General features: G+C 46.5%; 1 protein-coding gene and 1 non-coding gene across 5 annotated transcripts in view; one reads left to right on the top strand and one right to left on the bottom strand.

The window, feature by feature from the left end:
- The window catches only part of Oga (O-GlcNAcase), a 114065-nt gene that overhangs the window by 80877 nt on the left and 13170 nt on the right, over nt 1-20018 (top strand). The gene's annotated exons all lie outside the window — the stretch shown is intronic.
- Nucleotides 5718-5792, bottom strand: TRNAS-GGA (transfer RNA serine (anticodon GGA)). The gene has a single exon. It is a non-coding gene; the product is annotated as a tRNA-Ser (tRNA).

The following is a 20018-nucleotide window of genomic DNA, read 5'->3' as shown; positions in this document are numbered from 1 at the left end:
GCTGTCAGTGTTCGTCTGTCTTTTCGCGAGCGCAATGATTTGACTTTGTTGCGTTGTGGACTGCAAATGTAGCGACTGGCAATATTTCAAGCTGCGACGTCGTGTTCCTCTACAAGCCAGTACACAAGCGGACTGGCTGCAGCGTATCCGACTGCCGCTATCCGATCGGCGCCAGGATTTGCGCGTTTGCGGCCGTGACTTTACACCGGAAGATTACTACGCAATAGCGTTTCGTGAGTCCGGTATTAGGGTAAACGCAAGTGCGAGGGGACAGGGCCTGGCCGTGTCCCCGTGTCATATCGAGGGATGAACACAAGCGCAAATGTGAATGGTATGCATGGTGCAGCCACCTGGTGGCGTAGAGCACAACCACACACAGTAGCAGTAACAAAAGTATCCTTTTTTGCTGCTGGTGTAAATTTTTTGCAGGAATGTAATCGTTAACACATTGTTTTTGTAAATGTTTAAAATGTTTTACACTTGGTTAGAGCAATATTAGCTCTTTCTTTGGCTGGTTAAGCTCTGCGCCAACAGGTGGCTGGACCATGGACACCAATCAGGAAGCTCACGTATGTCTACGCTAAAGTTCCTTCATCAGCTTGAGTTTATGCCTCCACCATTCCGTCGAAACGTTCAGCTAGTGTGTGGTTACCAGAATACCAGACATGTTCGGCGCTGCGACAGAATGCTCGCAATGCACGCTGCTTCTATAGCTCTCGCTTGGGGTCGACGGCCGAGCAGCTAGCGGAGAAGTTTCGCATGGGCGGGGGTGGGCTCCAAAACAATCGGAAGTGGCCGATGTGACCTTGCATCGTGACGCAGCACCAGTGAAGGCGGAGCTTAGCCCCAATCGCTCGGCGAACGAGTTGAGGAAGGAAAGCATGGCTAGGGAGGAGGGTAACTTGTAATCGCTTGTAGCTCCATTAATATGTAACGCTTCACTTAAATTGGGGTGCGAATGCTCTATTTAAGCTGTACCCTACGCGTGTACAAAATTTGTCCGAACCGTTTCAGGGTCCCTTTAAAACACCACGCAATAGGAAAACAACAAAACGCATCTCAGGCCACCAGAGCACCACCAGCTCGACGCGCCTCAGCGTCTTGTGCCGCAACGATCCACGCAACGCTTCGCATTATGTAGATGTCAACAGTAGTTGAGTCTGTCAAATTTTAGTTCCTTTGGATCGTACGTTTTCCTGATTAGTACGTTTTTTCTTGCGGTTTTTTCCAAAGCATATGAACAAGGTTCTACTGTAGTTATGCGCATTGTCAAACTTTCACTTAGGTAGTTCAAACACTTATGGCAAGTTGTGAGTTTAGCCAGAGGTTTTGCCTTGAAAGCAGTGTTTGAATGAATAGGTGTTTAGCTGGCTGGTAGTAGGGCGCCATTCTCATTGATCGGACAATCAAGCGCATTTAGTTGTCAGAACAGTGGCTGTTGAATTGTTCTAAAAGTCAAATGGTAGTTCAACAAGGGGTGGTATCCTCAGGTGATCACTTTTGGAGTTTGTACTGTCACTTCAAGAGATTTCGCATAGCTTGCTACCAGATGTGTCAGCGTATATGGCCAACAGCATTCCTGGTGTTATGTCAAGCATGTAATCTTCTCACAGTGCCAGGAACGCTGTTGGCCATATACTGTGCAGTCCACTTATAACGATATCGAGAAAGACGAAAAATATGATCGTTATAACCGATGATCGCTATATCTGGACTGCAGTTATTAAAAAGAATTAAAAAAAAAAAAATGCGGAACATACCTTTGCAGCTCCGAACTCGAATTCACTACTTGCTCTAAAGAATAGATGATGTAGAAAGTAGGCCGTGAAAAACAAACTTTATTTCTAGCGCCAATGACCGTGTCAAGGGTTAGGCACGCTGAAATAGTCCGAAATCTGCACTTGCTTTTGCGGCAGCTTCAGCTTCACAATCACGGTGTGCATAGATTCCAGCTGCTGCGTGTACACTGGCGGCAATCCTTTAGCATGCATAAAATCAATTAAGGAGTCTATTGACTACAGTGCACTTTGCGTGGACATCGAGGTCGGGGTCATGGAGCCACTGTCAATCTCGTTGTCGCTGCTGCCATCGCCACCGGCGCACAACTTTACCGTCTGTCGAGACAGCACATCTTCGGCGATCACCTCGTCGGTGACCTCATCGCAGAACGAGGCAGCACTGTCTGCAGTCAAAAACTCCTCCTTCGAAGCACCACCTGTGTCACCAGTAGGAACGAGCTCCCAGAGCTCGGTTATGTCAGCGGCTTCCACCGTGTTGGTGTCAGTGGGTTGGGGAAGTTCGTCCTTACGCACAAAGCCCGCCTTTTTGAAGTAATTGGTGATGAACCACTGGTAAAGCGCGTCTTCAACATCGGCGTACAAAGGGTCTCTAACCCTTTTCCGCTGATCGGCATGGCCGCTGATAGCTCCTGCCTTCACAATCGCGGTGCTCCCGGTTTTCAAGATTGTTGATATCGTTAACTGGGTGAGCTCATACTTCTTCACAAAGGCACTCACCTTGAAGCCGCATCGAGAGTCGTGCGAAATATCCATCTTCGTGTCAAGCGACACAGCTTTGCGCTTTGTCGGCACCATCTTCGAACTGGGTTGAACCGTTGGTTGAACGCTGCTTCGGTGGCGTCAGCCTGCTATCGCGAGAGAGAGAGACGCGGGACGGGCGCCACTGCGCCGCTTTGCTTGTCGGTTTTTTTTTTCTCTCTCTCTCTTTGGGAGCGACTGTGGCCGATGCGCTTGAAGCAGCTAGTGCCATCTTGTGGTGTGCTGCGCTTACTCAGCTATTCTCCGGTGCGCGGGTGGGGTGGGACGCGCTGCACGGTAATGGCGGCAGATACGAACTTACGGAGGTAAACATCGCCTCGTCTTGACATCGTTCGTTTCAGGGAACTAAACAACGCAAATGTTACGATTATTTGGCACGGAAAACGCCGTCCAGATGGCAAAACTTTGATCGTTATATCCGATATGCGGTGAATAACCTATTGCTATAAATGGTTTTTTTTCCCCATAGACCTAATGCATAAAATGACACTCTCATGTCGACCCATCGTTATAACCGATATATCATTATAAGTGGACTGCACTGTACAGTCGGTTTGCGTTAATATGACCCTGACGGGACCAACGAAATTGGTTTGATTATTCGGTGGGTCATATTAAACAACAAGCAGAAATAAAATGAAACACCGCTAATTCATTTGGCAGAGCATTTGCCCCAATTCTAACACATCCCCGAAATCGAATGTGCAGATACCTTTTATGAGTTCAAAGTAGGAAACAAATCTAAAAATGACATTTGTGCTTGGAAACAAAGTAGAAATCGAGCATGCACATGATTTTTTAGCAAGAAAAGTGTAGCATGCCTCTAGGTCTGGCAATAAGAAAAAGACCAAACTAGTGAACTTTACCTTCACAGCATCGAGATTATTTACTTAATGTCCATTGTTATCACTCCCAGCCAGCACTCTCTAAAAAAAACGCACCATGTCATCACGCACGATGTACAATCCATAGTGCGTTTCATATTCTCCATTTATCAAATGACTCCGCAACTATCTTGAACAGGATGGTTTCCCATGACTAGACTAACCACTTTGCTAAATCGTTCTGTAATGCATGAAATTCTCTGGAACTGTCTGAAATTCTCTGACGACTTGTTGCCGCTTATCGTATGAATGTGATATCATATGAATTAATGTATTTACACGATTGTAAGTCGACCACTTTTTTAAAATTTGGAAATCTGAAGTGGGGGGGGGGGTCGACTTACAATTGAAACCAAAACATGGCACCGCCAAAAAAGCGAGACCAACGGGAGTTAACAAGTTACAATTTTATGTTTGCTCTATAGCCCTACTCATAGCTTTTCGCTATCCCGCATGTTTGTTCGCTTTTTGGAAGGGTTTTTGAACATTTTTGAGAGTTTTACAGTGAACGCATGAGTGCACGCAACACTTATGGGGTGGGGGGGGTCGATAGCTGATGGAAGAGCCGCTGTTCCCATTCGCGGCGGCACGGTTCTTTAGGGCTCATTCACACCGGCGACTGAAAGTTGGTCGTAAATGGTCGCAAACGGTCGCTTTTCTCGAAAAGCTACCATTTTGGGCCAGTCGCTCTCTACGTGATTTTTCAGTCGCGCGACCGTGGTCGCAAAACTGATAAACCAATCAGTGGTGCACCGGAAGTGATCTTTCATACGTCTGCATCCGGCCTCCTCCCGCGTCATAGCAAATTCCGAGTAGATTCCGAGAGTTCTCACTGAGAACGATAATCTCCAGGATTGCGACTTGCGGGTCGCGCTCAGCCGGGCTTGCCGGTGTGAACATCAGTCGCCTTCGATCGCTTTTTGATTGTGAGTCGCAAATGGTCGCACGACCTCCTCAAGTCACCTTTGTGAATGAGCCATTATTCTATGGCGGCACCCTCAAAACAGCGGCGCTGGCGGCGAGCAGTATCGCGGGTTTCTCTCCCTGTTGCGCATAGCTTTACATTGGTTTGACACATTCCACTTGACTGCCGGCTACGTGCTACTTCTATGCTTCCTCAGTCGTCATGAGTGCTCCAGGCCCACTAATCATTCGGCACTCGTTCACAGCCGCATTCAAGAGGAGCTGCCATCCTTTACGCCGAAGAAGCAAATCACTGCGCAGCGGAGTGCAAGTTCAATGTTTCTGAATGGGTGGTGCGAGAGTGGTGACTACAGCGAAGCGAAATTTTCACCTGTAACGGCAAGTGAAAAATTTCCCACGTGCCGAAGTCTGGACGCTTTCCGGAGCCGTAGGCTAAGCTTGCAGCGTACATCGCTGAAATGAGTGATTGGTCCCTGCCAGTGAAGTGCAACATGGTCATGAAACAAGTCGGGACCTTCGCCTTTTAAGGACCTGCTCCGCCGTGAGTACGAGTGGCTGGCGGCAAAAGACCGTGAAATTACGCCAACTGGACCTGTCAAAAGAGCCTCCCTGACGGCTGTGTGTGGTTGGGTGCATTCAGCGTGGGCTGCTATTCCACAAGATGTCGTGGTGTGGTCGTTTGCCAGATGTGGAATTTCGCTGGACGACAACGCGCTGTGGGACCGTAGCACTGAACAGGGTTTTGGTTTCATGTCAGTTTGCACTGCCCAAGCAATTATCAAATTTTCTTGGAAAGAAAGGCGCACATTGTGTAAATACTGTAATAATTCATTGTTAGCTACCATTTTCGCATTCAAATTTTTCGTGGGCAAGCCATCAATAGGCATTTTTAACAGGAGATGACGTGTTCGACGCATTCACTGTACCCTGTAGGATTTGGGCATTGTGGTCTCAGAGTTTGGTGTCAACTGAGGGTCACTCTATAGCCTATGCCGCTGGTGCGTCTCATAACGGGTAGCTGGCCTACGCTATCAAGGCGTCACATGGAGGCTAAGCGTGCCCACACCGTCATCCAAGCCTTGGTGAGGGTTGCCTCTTTCGTGTTGAGTACGAGGTTGAGAGAGGTGTTGAGTACGAGGTTGAGAGAGGGAGACAGTGAGAAAGACTGTTGACAGGTTGGAGAAACGGAACAGGGTGCTTATTTGACGTAGTAATTCTGCAGAAACCCACAAGGTGGAGAGAAGTAATGAATAAAGGGAAAGTCAGACATCCACCCGTTCGTAGCAATTGCTACAAAGGAAACCCCCATACGGGTTCCTCGAAAGAAAAGCCTCAGAGTTGAAGAAAAATTCGTCCTGGTCCGGGACTTGAACCCGGGACCACTGCCTTTCCGGGGCAGCCGCTCTACCATCTGAGCTAACCAGGCGGCTAGCAGATGGCAGGGCGAAGTCGAATTTGTCGACAACACGAAGCAAATGCAAATGTTTGATGTACTAGTAATTCAGCGGAAACCCGCAAGGTGGAGAGAAGTAATTGAATAAAGGGAAAGTCAGACATCCACCCGTTCGTAGCAATTGCTACAAAGGAAACCCCATTCTGCGGGTTTCCGCAGAATGGGGAACAGAACAGGTTTCCGGAGAATGGGAAACAGACAATTTTTTCTCTGTTTTGCCGCCTTGCAAAATGGCATCGTCGGCGCGATTGGGCGTTTTCCCGCGATGCGATGCTAAGCGCTGATTGGCCGGAGTAGCGCATTCAAATCCCGCAGGCTAAAGCACGCCTGCCGTTGGCTGCTGCACGGGCGGCGGCGGCTGCTCCCTTTGATGCCGCGCCCGCCGCGCTCGCATCGTTGTTGCCCCTTGCTCCGTCCACCTCAACAGACACATGCTTTCGAGCTGTTCATCGTCTAGCGCCATCTTATAGATTATTTTCTCAGCTTTTTTTTTTTTTTTTTTTTTTCGCTATTTCTTTGCTGCACGCAATGCCGGCAAGGCCCACGACAGTGCAGATTCTCGGTGCACGGGAGCGCGATATGGGCGTCTTGTACGAGCATCGAACTTCCGATCTGCCGCAGCGAGTGCCGACTGCGTAAACTCTTTTCAGCGGCGGAACTGTGCTGTTGACTGTCGCCAGTCGAAAATCCGACACATTGAGTGTGCCTGGAGCCGCAAGAGCTAATTAGAAGCACCGCAGGAGCTTTCTAATAAAAAACACATGTGTTCAACTTTAAGGCCTGTTTTCTCGGAATGGATTTTTTCGCTAGTGGTGGTGCTGGGGGAGGCGATATCTCAAGAACCGCTCTTCAGATTTGTATGCCACTTTTTTTTTTTTTCTATTCTGTTTCTGAATGACTTTGCCAGGTGGTAACAGGCTTCTTTCTTTGAAAGCTGGTGCAGTTAATTTATAATAAGCAATTAATTTTTGATGAATGTGGTCATTACTGGCTACATCAAATTCAAAGTTGTCTTAAAATTTTTTGGAGGGGAAATTAAAGAAAAGGGCTCTGTAGCCCCCTGGGATGTCTGTCAAGGGATCATCACAGTGAATTTTAGCTTCCTGCGATGTCCTGGCATTTCTCCAGGCTCTTGCTCTGGCATATACATGGATCACCTAGTTAGACCTCAATAACTCTGGAACTAATAAGCACATCTTCATGAAACTTTGCAGTTCCTCATAGTTCGGTGGTGTGAACGTACCCTGAAAGTTTCATCCGGATATCCTAAATAATAAAAAAGTTCGGTCTCCAGGGTAGCCTCCCCCCTTAAGCTGTCTCTCGCTTGTTGCAAAATCTCAGCGCCAGGTGGTGATCGCATTATGTATGAAATGATTAGATACCTACACCCTGAAGCACTGAAAACGCACCTCTCCAATGCCATGTGGGCAGGTGGCTATATTCCGTCCTCGTGGAAAGAAGCCATAGTCTTACCGATACTTGAACAAGGTAAAGACCCATCCTTAGCCAGCAGCCACAGGCCAGTTACACAGGGTGTCTACCAACCAGGAAAACCGGGAATTCTCAGGGATTTTGAGTAGTCTGGAAAAACTCAGGGAAAACTCAGGGAATTTGCGCTTCCATCAGGAAAAATCGGCTGTAATTTTATTGAACGGGAACGAAAGTCGCGGTAATGCTGGCCCTAGTAACAGAGGAATCGTAACAAACGGTCTTTGACGCGGTGTCGTCGGCTGAAGGAGTTGCCAGAGTACAGTCAACGAGCTACTTTCCAGACGCCAGATAATTCGGACGGCTTCACGGCACCATAGGGTCAATGTATAAGAACGTCTGAAATTTCGGATGCAAGAACCCTTCGCCGTCCGATTTTCTGGTCTTGTTGCTGTGACCGCAGGTCCGAAACGGCATTAGGTGGTGGTGAAAAACTTTTATTGATGAGAAGGCCAAAAGTAAAAACAAATTAAAAAATTAAAAAGCAGCGTTGTGGGCGGCCTTCAGGCTGCCGGTTGTGGCATCCAGGCCATGCCTAGTCGCGACGTCCTCCGCCCAGTTCACCAGCCGGAGTTGGATATCCGGCTCGGTGCTGGACAAAGCAGCCTCCCACTGCTGCGGATTGCTTAGGCGCCAAGAGGCAGGGGGCAAGTGTGCCGGACAGGAGAATAGGACGTGAACGTAATCGGCGCGGGAGCCGTCACATAAGCGGCAAGCCGGCGAGTGCGTCCCGGGGTGGAAGAGGGCAAGACGTGCGGGAGTAAGATAGGTATGGGCCTGAAGGTGGCGCCATAAGTGTTGGTGGGGCTGGGAAAGGGATTGGTGCGGAGGGGGGAAGGTGAGACGAGAGAGGCGATAGTGCTGCGTGATATCGCGGTACGTGAGGAGCGCGTCGCGCGTATCCATTCCCGGCGGGGACGGGCTTGCTCGGTCAGTCGAATCTCGAGCGATGGAATTGGCCGCCTCGTTACCAGGATGGGCCGCGTGAGCGGGCACCCAGATGATTTGGATGGGGCGAGAGGGAACGGTATCGGAACGCAAGATTCCGATGGCCGGGTGTGCCACCCGTCCAACCGCGTAGTAGTTGTAGACCGCAGGTTTGGAGTCGCTGAAGATGTACTTCGCGGAGGTTTGCGTGATGGCAAGGGCAATAGCTGCCTCCTCGGCCTCGACAGAGGTAGAAGTGTAGACTGAGGCAGTAAGAGTGGGTCGGAGAGAATTGTCAGTGACGGCACGGGCATGTGCTGGGTAGCGGCGGTACGGGGCAGCATCTACGTAAGCCACGGCGGCCCGCCGTTCGTACTGACGCCAGAGCGCGGAGGCTCGCGCTGCTCTACGGGAGGGGTGGTGTTCCGGATGCATATTTTTAGGGAGGGGATTAACGGTTAGGAGGGGGAAGACATGGGAAGGGATGGGCAGTGATGTGGGAAGAGGAATAAGAGGGGAGAGATTAAGGGTGGAGAGAAGTGCGCGACCCGGGTGGGTGCAGGAGAGACGGAGGAGCTGGGCCGTGCGATGGGCCTCCGTCAGCTCCGTCAGGGAGTTATGGACGCCCATCGACAGTAACCGAGCCGTCGACGTAGATGTGGGAAGGGACAGGGCTGACTTATATGCGTGGCGAAGGAGGCTGTTGACTTTGTCTTCCTCGGTACGAGAAAGGTAGAGATACGGAAGAGAATAAATGAAGCGGCTGAGAACAAAGGCCTGGACCAGGCGGCGGAGGTCGTGTTCGCGCATGCCGTGGTGGCGGTTTGCAATGCGGCGTATGAGGCGGACAGTGTGGTGTACAGTGTTTGTGAGTCGAGTGATGAGGGTGGTGTGCTTGCCATTGGACTGAAGAAAGAGTCCGAGGATGCGGAGGGTAGAGACAAGAGGAATGGGTGTGCCGTCAAGGTAGACGGTGAGTGGAGAAGGCGACAGGGGGGCCATCCGCCCAGGCCGAAGGAGCAAAAGCTCCGATTTGGCCGGGGAGCAGCTCAACCCGATGGCCCGGGCGTGAGCTGCTACCGCGTCCACACCTGCCTGTAGAGCGGTCTCCATGTCGCCAAGATTGCCGGTGGTCACCCAGAGGGTGATGTCATCGGCGTAGAAAGCATGAGACAGAGCTGGGATAGCTCGTAAAGCACGTGCCAGCGGGAAGAGGGTGATGTTGAACAGAAAAGGGGACAGGACAGAGCCTTGGGGGGTACCCTTGTTGCCAAGGGAGAAGGAAGGAGAAGAAAGTGGGCCGTATGAGATTTCGGCTGTGCGGTGGGCGAGGAATGCAGTGACGTAAGCATGGACACGGGGTCCGACATGGAGGGAGGAGAGAGCCGAAATGGCATTAATAAAAGCCACAACCACTACCATTTTGATAATCTCGCCGCCTCAAACAGGAACACTCGCACGCAGATCCGCTGGCAGCCGTAGCCACCACCACGGCAATGCTAGGCCTAGCTGCTTCGAGGTTCAGTATTAAGCTTCTTGCCGTTCTGTGCCGTGCTTTTCATTTAAAGAATTCGTCGCTGTCAGCAATGGCACCGACTCCGCCTTTGTGGTCATTGCGATTGTCTTCGAAGTTCGGAAAGCACAGCGCATTGCATAGTGCCGGTTCCCGAAAGTCAGCTTCACCTCATTACAGCAATGTTACGCTTTGAAGCATAACAAGTGTGGGAAGGGGCAACTGTTATGGGACACAGTATCGTAAGAAACCAACAAACACTGGCACCAAGGACAACGTAGGGGAAATTACTTGTGCTTAATAAATGAAATAAAGAAACGATAAATTGATGGAAATGAAAGTGGATGAAAAGACAACTCACCCAAAAAGGTCTCGTCCTCGTGGCGCCTGTGGCAGAATGGATGTTCCGCATCTGCCACCAAGGTCAGTGAGTGGTGGCACTGTCTAACACTCCCAGGGTTCTACTAGGAAACATAAATACCCAGGAAAGTGGATGGGGAAACGGTGCCGCGGTAGCTCAATTGGTAGAGCATCGCACGCAAAATGTGAAGATTGTGGGATCGTTCGCCCCCTGTGGCGAGTTGTTTATTCATCCACTTTAATTTCCATTCATTTATTGTTTATTTATTTCATTTATAAAGCACAAGTACTTTCCCCTTTGTTGTCCTTGGTGTCAGTGTTTGTTGGTTTCTTACGATATGACTAATAACAATCAGGCCCCTCAGTTAACCCCCTTTCTTCTCGTTTATTACATAACGAGGGTCTCGAATCCAGCCACGTTGATGCCTTCAGGTAGCATGTGTGGGTTTATTGACCGGTTGCCTTCAGCCAAAAAGATCACGTTCTCGTGACGCCTGTGGCAGAATGGATGTTCCACATCCGCTGCCAAGGTCTGTGAGTGGCGGCGCTGGCTAACACTCAGGGTTTTACTAGGAAACATAAATACCCAAGAAAGTGGATGGGGAAACGGCGCTGCATTAGCTCAATTCGTAGAGCATCGCATGCGAAATGCAAAGGTTGTGGGATCATTCCCCACCCATGGCAAGTTGTTTTTTCATCCACTTTCATTTCCATTAATTTATCGTTTCTGAGGTGGCGGAGGAAGCTGCCTTAGCACTGGCAATAGCCTCCACGGAAGCTAACATCGTAGTAAGCGACTGCAAGACAGCCGTCAAGAACTATGCAAAGGGAAGAATCTCGCCGGAAGCACTGAGAATTTTAAACAACTTTCGTGAAGATCGCGACATCCACATTATTTGGGCACCCGCACACTCCTCCCTTCCCGGGAACGAAATAGCGCACAACCTGGCTCGAGAACTGACAGGCCGAGCAGGTGACACGCAACAAATACTGGGAACGGAGAGAGACCGGATGACCAGCTTTAACGAGATCACCAAACACTATAAATTGGGAAGGGCCCATTTCCCCCCGGCACACTCCTCGTTAAATAGACGGCAAGCGACGGCATGGCGCCTCTTACAAACAGATACATATCCGAACCCGGTGGCCTACCACCGCTACTACCCGGACCTTTACACGGATAGATGTAGATTCTGTGAAGAAAGGGCGGACCTACAACATATTGTTTGGGCTTGTCCTCGTACACCCATACAGAATAAAATAATTAAGACCAGAGAGCAGTGGGAGACCGCGTTGCTCAGCTGTGCACCGGAAGACCAACTCAAGGCAATCCAGCAGGCCGAAGATGCCGCCAGGGCCCAAGCGCTCGAGGCCGTCATTTAGGTAGAGGCCTAGGTCTCAAATCTGCTGTGCACAAATAAAGTTTATTCCTCCTCCTCCTCCTCTTTATTTCATTTATTAAGCACAAGTAATTTCCTCTATGTTGTCCTTGATGTCAGCGTTTGTTGGTTTCTTACGATATGACTAATAAAAATCGGGCCCATCGGTTAACCCCCTTTCTTGTTTGGAACACAGCATGTATTCCTTAATTATACACACGTGCATCCACCATCTTCTTTCACAGTACAAGCACCGATATGCCTAATAAGTGTACTGGCAGGCCTTCAGAGCTTCTTTTGGCGTGCCTGTGGCGATTTGAGCCCTTAAGGGCTGTAAAAAACATGCATTCATTTTTTCAAGCGTTTTCGCGGCCCCTAGGCGGTCCGAAAAATCGGATGCTGACTGTACAACTGTCCAACAGGATGCTTCAAATAGTCCGTGTAGCGAACACGCAGCCGAAGGAGAACAAGAAGACAAAGGACGTACGCATTCAGAAATGAATGGGAAAGAAAGTGTGCCGCCGTTTTTTGGAGGAGCTTGCACTCTAAAAGCAAAGCATTGGGTGCCACCAAGACGCAGGTGCCCCTCATCCAAGCAAAAAAAACTTTAAAACAGTGAAATGCAACACTGAGGCATTGTATGCAGGCTGAGAGTATGTCAGGACAGTTGAGGTTGACTTACCAGCTGTTGCGATAGAATCTCACTTGTGATAATCTTCGGGCCTCATACCGATTAGCTTGCTATCAGTTGATAGAAATAGCTCATGTTCGAAAATATTCTGTATGCATCTCTTTTTTTTTTCGTATTTGAGAATGTTACTCAATTTGCAATGGGTTTTACTATTTCTTTCGAATATATTTTATTTGCTGTGCATTTTACTAACCCCTCCCTACTGTTTTCTTTTTGAATAAACACTACCCCTTACTATTCAAACTGGTTTAAGTTGTTTTTTATTTTTTAGCACGCTTTCAGAGAGTGACACCATTGGGCGGCATGATGTAGGGAGCCCGTCTTGACATAAAACAAAGTTCTGTGTCACTCAGGGAATATTGTAAAGGCACTCGGGGAAAACCTGTAAAACTCGGGGAATTCGGAAATGTCAACTTGGTAGTCACCCTGCAGTAGCATAACAAGCTGTCTGTGCAAGCTGTGTGAAAAAATGATAAGCTGGCGCTTAATCTCTTTCCTAAAAAATAGCAAGAGATAGCCCTCTTCCAGTGTGGGTTCTGAAAAGGTAGATCCACAATAGACCACCTCGTTCGTATCGAGGCGAACATGAGATGCGTTTATACACAAGCAGTTTTTACTTTCGGTATTTCTAGATTTAGAGAAAGCCTACAAAACGACATGGCGCTTCGGGATATTGCGAGATGTTTCCGCGATGGGGGTCCGAGGAAATATGTTAAACACAGTGAAAAGCTACTTATCCAACCACACGTTTCGTCTGAGAGTGGGCAATGCTTTAGCTAGAACATTCACCCAGAAGACTGGGATGCTGCAAGGGGGTGGGCTTAGTTGCACACTGTTTACTGTAAAAATGAACTCCCTGTATACGGTCATACCAAGCACAATGTTTTAGTCTGTGTATGTCGTTGACGTACAGATAGGTTTTAAATCGTGTAATGTTGCGATCGGCGAACGACAGATACAGCTCACATTAAAGAAGTTATCTAAATGGGCGGATGCAAATGGCTTTAAAATAAATTGCTACAAAAGTATGTGTATACTCTTTTCAAACAAAAGAGGCATAACACTAGTGTCAAAACTCACGATCAATCGGGAGCAACTATCTGTGAGCAGTGAACACAAATTCCTGGGAATAATTCTAGACTCTAAGCTTACTTTCATCCCCCAACTTAAATATCTGAAAGCAAAATGTTTAAAGACGATGAATATTTAAAAAATTCTGGCCTGCACAATATGGGGCAGTGATCGAAAATGTCTCCTGAACTTGTACAGGAGCCTTGTCCGTTCTCGTCTTGACTATGGTGATATAATTTATCGTTCTGCAATGCCGAGCACGCTGAAAATTCTAGACCCTGTGTGCCACTTAGGTATCCGCCTAGCAACTGGTGCTTTCAGGACAAGCCCTGTAGAAAGTCTCTATGCAGAATCAAACGAGTGGTCACTCAGTCTACAGAGGTCATATTCCAGCTTTACATATTATCTGAAAGTAAACTCGAATCCTAAACATCCTTGTTGCACAACTGTAAACGACGTATCCTGTGCCATAGTTTTTAATAATCTGCCTACAGCCAGAAAGCCCTTCTTGCTCCGTGTAAGGAATCTTAGTGAAGAAATGTGTGGCCCACTTGTAGAACACCATCTAATGCTTCCAGAGAAGCTGTCACCGCCGTGGCAGTGGCAGCTCGTGGAATGTGATATGTCGTTTATTGAAGGCAGTAAGCGTGCTCCTTAGATGCACATTTGAACGCACTTCCTTGAACTTCGGTCGAAGTACTGCCGCCCAGAGTTCTACAGCAATGCATCTAAGTCACAAGCCGGCGTTTCTTATGTAGCAGTTGGTCCGTCCTTTTCTGACTCTGGCATTCTGCATGCGTAAACAAGTATTTTCATGGCTGAAGCCTGTGCAGTATTATTGGCTGTGAAACACATAAAACAATTAAAACTAGGAAAGTCAATTATATACACTGACTCTCTGAGCGCTGTTAAGGCGTTAGTATCGCTAAAGAAGCACAAAAATCCTGTAATTAATAATCTTTATACACTCTTGTGTGCTGTTTATGCATGTAATCAACATGTCATTATATGCTAGGTGCCAGGACACAGAGGCATCGAGGGTAATGTGCTCGCTGACAAAATTGCCACATCCACAGCAAGAAAAGATTTCAACTCTTCGATAGCTGTCTCTGCCATAGATTTGAGACCTTTTATTCGCAAAAAAAATTAAGAGATTATTGGCAACGCTTGTGGGACTCCCAAACCTCGAATAAACTTCACTTAATCGGGCCACATTTAAGCACCTCACCATCTATAATAAAATTACGAGAAACCGATGTTGCGTTCTGTCTACTAAGAATAGGGCACACATACAGTACACACAACTTACTGACTGGTGATGAACCTCCTACATGTGGTAGATGTGGTAAAAGACTGACGGACATCCACGTCCTTGTGGAATGTAAAGAAACAGAATGCGAGAAGAAAAAGCACTTTCCCTTGGCATATCAACACCATATCCCATTACATCCAGCAGAATTTCTTGGCACGAACCCATTATTCGACACCAAATCAGTTTTAAATTATTTGAATGACGTTCTTACAATTGCACATTACCCGACCAAATGCTATGTAGTACGGCTTCTTGCCAGAGGCTGCTGCTGCGTTCATTACATTTAGCATAGCACGTGTCTCCAGGCCCTTGCATTCAAGGGCCCTGTTAAGGCATCAGTGCTGCGTTCACTACACGTTCCGTTACATCATCCGTGGGTAACAAGACAGTGCCATAGTTCACATCTCTGGTCATTGTCATTATTTTAATCCTTCTATATATTTTATGCAATCTAGTGCGTCTGATTTTAGGCCTATTTACAGCCATGCCACATCCACCATTCAAAGTCCATTTGTCCATTTCACGAAAAATTCATTTAAAACCGATCACCTTGTGTATGGCGCTCTTTGGCCATATCTGCCATAAAACCCCATACATCGTCATCATCATCATCCAGAAAACGCAAGGTGTTGTCCTTCGGTAGCTCCTTTGTGAGCGTGAAACCATGCATATTATCTACAAAGCTTTAGTAGACAACTTGTACCACTGAAGCAAGATCGTCTTCAGTCGACGCAATGAAGATGAGATAGTCATCGACGTATCTGAACACCTTCTTAGCGAGGACCGTTGGGAGGTTCCTTTTGATGTCTCGGTCGTAGCGGGCTAGCAACAGATCACTCAATACAGGCGCAAGGCATGAGCCAATGCATACTCCTTCGTTTTGGAGGAATACCTTCCCTGGTAACTGGACCACCGTGGAGTGCAGGTACAGCACTAGCAAGTTGAGAAACCTGTCTACACTTGTTCTGCACTTGTTTTGGACTTGATAGAGCTGTACCTGTGCTCCACGGTGGTCTGTATACGCTCCACCGTCTGTATGCTTGAAAAAGTCCCCTATATTTCAACTCTTAGTTGCCCAGCAAGTGTTGCCATCCTGTGTGGTTACAAGGAATTCTTTTTTTGCTCCCACTCTCTTGGTTTTCATTCCATGGCGTCTTTACACAAGTATTTCAGCAAGTGCTCGAGCATCTGCACATGCGAGGGCATGCAGCAGTTAGTTTTAGTTTCGTCTTGCGGGCTGTTTCCGTTCATTGTGCTCGTAAAAACTGATGTCTATCTGGTTTCTAATCTCGTAAGGGTCACTGCTAGATGCTCACTCGTCTTTTGCTCACAGGTGTGCAGTTACATCTGTTCACAGGCAGGCACTTTCATATACAAATGATGCTGCCATGCCTGCGTTTTTCTTTAGACTCTAGAAAACTGATTGCCCCTTGTTGGCGATGAGAGAAAAGATTACTGCAAGTTTCCGACTCGTTTGGTTTTTCTGATGGATACACAACCTTTGAATTTTGTTGCATGTGCTCGCACACACAGTTAGATTGCGCTATGGGCATGCACGCTGGTTATTGTGCTGTGAGTTGAGTGGTGATCCGTCCAATGCAGATTAATACCCAAGTGCCAAATCAGAATATATATCTGTTTCAGTGTATCTACTTTTTATTCTTATAAATATTTATGGAAGCCCATCTGTATTCGTGAATAACCAATACATGTTTACCCATGGAAAATATTTTTCTCGCTTTATGGTCACTCTAAAAACGCTGCTGTAAATTTTTTAAAAAGTTGACCTTCAAAAGGTCAAATTGGAAAATCTGATGTTTCACTCGTCCTCTGCTCCTGGCAAGTGTATGCATTATTTAATGGCATCAAACTGTCATTAATTCGGACATATTTGGCTGCACACTGGTTAACTCTTTCCTTACCACTTGAAGTTGATCATTTTCGGTGCTTTTATGTTTTGTTTTATTTCAAGATTTAGTTGTCAGAATGTATATTGTAGTACAATAAATTATAGCCTGGTCACTGGTGCTGTAAATGGATTAAAGCAGTAATAATTGCTCAGACAATTTTTTAGAGTTCTTATGTGAAAGAAAAACACTTTAAGATACATGAAGGAAAGTAATAATTTACTATTTTTAGTACAAGTACTCAAAGTAAACAAAATCTGTAATATACAAAATATGCACCTGGTTCCTAGTTCCCAACTTTTGTAAGTCGGGTCACGCGAAAAAAATCATTGTGAAGATTTGTTGGCATGAATACTAGCCATATTGATGCCCAGGCTATGCGGCAAAGTAGTAGCTTCGAGAATGTGAAAACGAGTAAGTTTCTATTATGCAGGGAACATTTGTTTTTATTCATTGCAGTAGGCACCTGGTTCTTTCTTTAAACTGGCGAAGCTGTGGTTGCTGGGTGAGGTAGCATGCAGAAGCCTCCTCATACATGATCGTTGCATGCAATCAGCTTATCTCTGCAAGCAAGCTGGTCTAGTGTGCATTCAACTGGTGCTGGAGCCACCACGTGCTTTGTTTAGTCGCTGCACAGTACTATGGAGTATTGCACAATAGTGTACAGTAATTTACACTTGCACAGGTAGTGTCTTCACTGTTGCTTTCATTTCAAAATTATGTTGTCGAGTCAAAGCGCTAATTTTGCATCATTTTATTCACGCAGTACCAGGAGCACTGGAGGCTAGTTGATGATACCTCCAGTCGAACTTTTATTTTTCCAGACTCCCCAATCTGCTAGAAATATTAAAATACAACAAATAATTAAATTTCGATCGTCATTTCAGATGGTGCATGGCATTGCTAGTAGAATAATTCTAAGAGTAATTCAACCTGTAGGAAGGCTGTCAATCAAATTGATCTATTTTTATGGGCCTGGTAAGGAAAGGCTTCATTTGAACGACTTTTAGAGTGCACTAAGTGGAACAAATGTGCAACACAAAAGAGCTAAAGCTGTGCTAGTATTAAACCGAAACAAAGTGGCGGAGTCCGCATCGCCATAGTCATCAGTGGGAAGTGCAAAAATGACAGGAACCCGCCGTGGTTGCTCAGTGGCTATGGTGTTAGGCTGCTGAGCACGAGGTCGCGGGATCGAATCCTGGCCACGGCGGCCGCATTTCGATGGGGGCGAAATGCGAAAACACCCGTGTACTTAGATTTAGGTGCACGTTAAAGAACCCCAGGTGGTCGAAATTTCCGGAGTCCCCCACTACGGCGTGCCTCATAATCAGAAAGTGGTTTTGGCACGTAAAACCCCATAATTTAATTTAATTAAGAATGACAGGAACATTCAATCTTATTTGTGCCTTTATAGACTTTATTCTTGCATTTACTACCAGGCACGAGACCGTGCCTGACACCACGCAGGCCGCATGATTTCACAACTGTGTAGTTGTCACCCATGATTGCGCCGATAGCGACCACGGTTTCATTCACAGTAGTTACGGAAAGCAGTAGTTTCATTTTGAGTCATTTCACGTTCGCCGCATGCCTTCAGAACTGCGTGGTTGCCATCCATGATCGTGTTCATAGTAACCATGGTTTTTGTCTGCAATGGATGCGGTGAATAGTAGTTTTGATTTGGCTCGGTGCAATGCGTACGCATTGTCACAAACGCAGCGGAAGCTGTGCCGGATGAAGGGCAATTCTACCATGGCCTGCACACTGGCATCAAGCCCACCACTAAATCGCAATGGACAGACGCTCGATCCATTACCAGCCAGCTCACTGGTGAAAAAAAAACAAATCTGGATGTGCACCCTGTAGTGAAAAGCATGTCTTGAATGAATATGTGTGTCTTGTGTTACGGCTGCAACACAAAGAAGATGCGACGCTGTCGCCACTGTAAGCTTTCGTCAATCACAAGATGATGAGAATTGCAGCTTCTGCAATGCTTTTGTGCAACATTGAAACATGATTTGCAGATTTCTTCAGTAAATTAGTGTGTTGATGTAGTAAGCATCTGGTTTGCTGATCTCTTGATACCATCGATAATTTTACATTTGGATAATTCAGATATTTTTTCCCGTCTCGTGAAATTAGAATTAACGAGGCGTTACTGCATTGAGGTTTTACTGTACTGGCCAGCTTTAGGGACCTTCACTTACAGGAACAGTAAGCATCAGTCAAGCTGAGCCTCTAAATAGCTGAAGTTTTTCAAATTTTCTTTTAGTCCATCTTATAAGGGAGTCTGCTGTCCTAACATTTTAGAACATCAGTGCCTACAGGTGGAGAGTAAGTTTGGGAGATAGAAAAATACTGCAGGTATGTATTGAATTGTTGAGAGTGTCGTGTCTGTGCACAATGATTTATAAGGGAAGAAAATGTTTATGAAGCAGTAACTGTAGTGGCATTTTTGCAGCTTCCTTGTTTTGACATAAAACTTGCTCATAAACTTGCCTTTTTGTTCTAGGCTTATTGAATCACTTGGAGTCCTTTCCTATGGCATTGTTGATAGAGCTTATACTTCTAGAAATGTTGTGGGATCTAATCCCGGCCACGGCGGCCGCATTTCGGTGGGGGCGAAATGCGAAAACACCCGTGTACTGAGATTTAGGTGCACATTAATGAACCCCAGGGGGTCAAAATTTCCAGAGTCCTCCACAACGGCGTGCCTCATAATCAGAAAGTGGGTTTGGCATGTAAAACCCCATAATTAAATTAAAAATAATACTTCTAGAAATAGAAAATGCTGCTGCAATTACAATACATAAATAGGAAAGTTGGCATCCACCTGAAGAACTTTCCCTTTGCTGAAACTCTCCAATTTGCTGATTCAGAGTTAATTTATTCAATATTCACGAAGGTCATCTACTGGAAATTATGAGCATTCCATTTGTGGCAATGTTATAGAGTAGGCTCTCACTGATACGTATTAAGAAACAAAAATAATGATTGAGGAACAAGCATGTTGTCCTGACAATCACATGACCTGAATGGATAATTAAAATGTTCTTCACCATCAATGTATATTCTGAGATAACATTTGAACTGGATACTCATCAGTGAGGTTCTGCTGTGACTTAATGATAAGGTTCTTGTCAGAAGCAGAATTTCAAAGCCTCGTTGACCATCTCCCAGAACTATACATGATCACCTGTGATTTTAGTGCTCGTCACACTCTTTGAGGAGACTCCTGTTGCAACACGAGAGGCCAGTTAATAGAAAACTTTCTTGTATCCTCTGGTGCGTGCCTCTTTAATAAAAGAGCCCATGTATTGTAGTGTCCACCATAATTCTTACTCTTCGATAGATTTAGCAATTGGCTCTGCGGCCATCTTTCCGTATTTAGAATGGAGTGTAATAAAATATCCCTTTGGAAGTGACCAGTTCCCAGTAACCCTAAGCCTGGTACAGCAATATGAATGTCCTCCACGTGCCCCCTGGTGGAAACTATCTGCCGACTGGGATCATTTTAAACATTCAAGTTATATATCACAAGATTTCATCAG

This window comes from Dermacentor andersoni, chromosome 1 (genome assembly GCF_023375885.2).
Source record: "Dermacentor andersoni chromosome 1, qqDerAnde1_hic_scaffold, whole genome shotgun sequence".
In the NCBI taxonomy this organism is placed as follows: Eukaryota; Metazoa; Arthropoda; class Arachnida; order Ixodida; family Ixodidae; genus Dermacentor; species Dermacentor andersoni.
The sequence above is the reverse complement of the archived record's forward strand: the minus strand, read 5'-3'. Positions and strand labels throughout refer to the sequence as shown.